This window comes from Pteropus medius, unplaced genomic scaffold, assembly GCF_902729225.1.
Source record: "Pteropus medius unplaced genomic scaffold, Ma_sr-lr_union100, whole genome shotgun sequence".
Taxonomy (NCBI): domain Eukaryota; kingdom Metazoa; phylum Chordata; class Mammalia; order Chiroptera; family Pteropodidae; genus Pteropus; species Pteropus medius.
Window position 1 is genome coordinate 469,285 of NW_024355203.1, and position 2,924 is coordinate 472,208.

The 2,924-nt window shown below is 32.8% G+C and overlaps 1 pseudogene; it reads right to left on the reverse strand.

Moving 5' to 3' along the window:
• Positions 1 to 1,373: 1,373 nt before the first annotated feature.
• Positions 1,374 to 1,492, reverse strand: LOC120598468 (uncharacterized; annotated as a pseudogene).
• Between the last annotated feature and the right edge of the window lie 1,432 nt (positions 1,493 to 2,924).

Below are 2,924 nucleotides of genomic sequence, written 5' to 3' on the forward strand. Positions count from 1 at the left end.
AATAACAGCATGTATATTATTCTATTCCATTAACCAATGTCACTCCAATAAATTTAATAAAAATAAATAACTTATTCCTCCATTTTCATTTCAAAAAGTATATATTTATACTTTATTTTTAATTAAATTAGTTGATTATAGAATGGTTTGCTACATTCTCCCTTAAATAGCCAATTTTCAGTTTGTTTTTTGTATTTATTCTTTTAAGGTTTACTAAACATTAAGTTATGTTGCTTTATTTCAATTCCTTTCATTTCCTTTCCTTACATTAATTTTATTACTCTCTTTCTAACTTTTAAATTGAGTGCTTAACTGATTTATTTTCATTCTTGCTTGTAGTATCACTTTCTGTTGAAAGAGAATATCTTCATAAATGTAGCTTAAACAATAAGGACATTTAGTATCTCACATAACAAGAAGTCTGCAAGCACACTGATTCCACAGCTGGTTTTAGCAATTCAATGATATCTTTAAGGGACACCCTGCATTTTGTATCTTTCTGTTCTACCATTCTCACCATATCAGCATTATTGTCACTCAGGTTTTACAGGTAGCTAGCACAGTTCCCAGCTCCACATGCAAATTCAACTATATCCAACAAAGCATTTCTTATTTTAAGCCTAAAGTGTGGAAAGCAATTTCTGCCAGCATGTAATTAAGGGGTAGGGAACTGTTAGGAAACCAACAATATCTGCCACACTTTTTAAGATTTAAACTATTTTAAATTATTAGAACACTGAATATTGCTTTAGCCATATCCTATTGGTACTGATATATAGTGTTTACTTATGATTATTTGTTAGACATTTATGACTTCTAATTTTTATTTCCTTATTTAGATAATTACAAGTGTTTAAAGTTACGAGCGTGTGTTTATTTCCAAGTCATAGTGTTTTTTCTTTATTATTAATTTATGGTTTCATTACATTATGAAGATAATATAATGTGCGTATTTTTTAACATTTATACAATTATTAGTGATTCTTATTGACATGTGTGACCAAATGTACAGTTAATTTTGTAAAACTGTCATGTGTGCATTTCAAATGAAAATACGTTCTCTGATTTTAGGATATAAATTTTGATATATATCTATTAGGGCCATTCAAATTTGTATTTTCTTGAATGACTTGAATTGATACATGTCAGTTAAAGGTGCTCAGTGTTATTTCATTCTTTTATTTCTGTTGTTGCTGATTCAAATTTGACTTTCTTTTAATGACCTTCTTCTTTTTATTTTCTACATTCTGCCAGTTTATGTTTCTTTTATTCNNNTGTGTGTGTGTGTGTTTTTAAGAGAGGCAACCCTTAGTTGACCTCACAAATTGCAAGGACTTTGTCAGCTTACAATTCCTTATTTTTTTTATTTTTTACACCTACAGCACCTGGTCTTCCTAGGTGGTCTCCCATCCAAGTACTAACCAGACCCAACCCTGCTTAGCTTCTGAGATCAGACAGAATCAGGCTTGTTCAGGGTATCATGGCCGTAGATTCATTTCCCTTCTTTGAAATCTTATATCTCTTAAGCCTTATTTTGGAGAAGGCATATATTTTTTTTAATATTCTAAACTGAATGTAGAATTTTTTTAAAACTGTGTTTGTATTGTAACATTTTTTCTAAAATTGTTTTTGTCTTTTATTTTTAATGTTTGACTCTTGTTTATTTGCGTTACTTTTGTACATATCCTATACTGGCTATGTTATAATTATAATTCATCTTTGAATAGATAAATGCCTTTTGGGTCAAAGTTTGAAGCAGATTCCAGTTATATGAAACATAAATGTCTCTAGTTATTTTAAGAAGCTATTTAAAACAAACTGGAAATTTTCAAAGAATGTGCTGACAGGCATTATTTTATAATGAACAATACAAAGCAGACCCACCAGTGGAGCTGCCACCTCTTCGGTTATCAAGACTAGCTAATCAGAAAGATGTCACTGAAACTGTTGACTTCAAAAACACTGAATCATAGCTTCAATCCAATAGACATTAGGTGGCCTAGTTCTTGGCTCTAGAGCCATGCCCTTCTTTACAGATCCACACCAGCACTAAACAGATACCCCACATTCTGCCTCTTGACACTCTGGATGCTAGCAACTAACACTGAATGTTTTGGCAGGGGTGAGAGTGGAGACATGGCCTTGCTTGACAGCAGAAAAAAAAAAACAGGAAAAAACACTTCTGCATTTCAAAATTCATATGACTGCATCTAACTTACAGACTCTACATAAGTTTCAGGTCCCTAGCTATAAGGGAGCTATAAAAAAAAAAAAAAGAGTTTTTAGCTTTCCAGACTCTGAAGTACAGAAGAATAAAGTAAAATGTGGTTGAAATAAGTATTGAGTGACAACTGAACATATGTTCTACAGCCAAACTTTCATTAAATACTGTAAAGGAGAAAGACCCAGGGAATGAGTTGAGGAAGTAAGTATCTTAGATTTGGATCAACAGAATTAAAACTTTTTCTCCCTGACATTCAATGCTGAGAGTATTTTCCACCTACCAGTCAGTAGAAGGCCTGACTCTTAGTGAATCCAGCACGTCAGTGATTCTTTAGATGGCAATTTAGCTTCTACTACTCTTTAGCTAACCAAGGTCAGCAATTATGGGTCTTCATCCTCACCTACTAGTCATCTATGCTTGAACATAATTAAAATTTGCTTCTTCCAATGATGGTATGTCTATCTAATTCTCTGATCATCACTTTCCCCTGAACTTCTTTGTATCACATGGGTTTTGCCACATTTTTCTAGGCCGTCCATGGTAAATGGCCTTATGGTTCAAAGGGTGGATGGCCTGCTTAGTAGGCCACCAACTTATGAATAGCTCTGTGAGATAGATGCCTGAGAACTACTGAAAAGGGATATTAATTTCTTTAGAGCTTCTATCTTGATTTGGTCCAAATTTTACTGTAATTCATTGA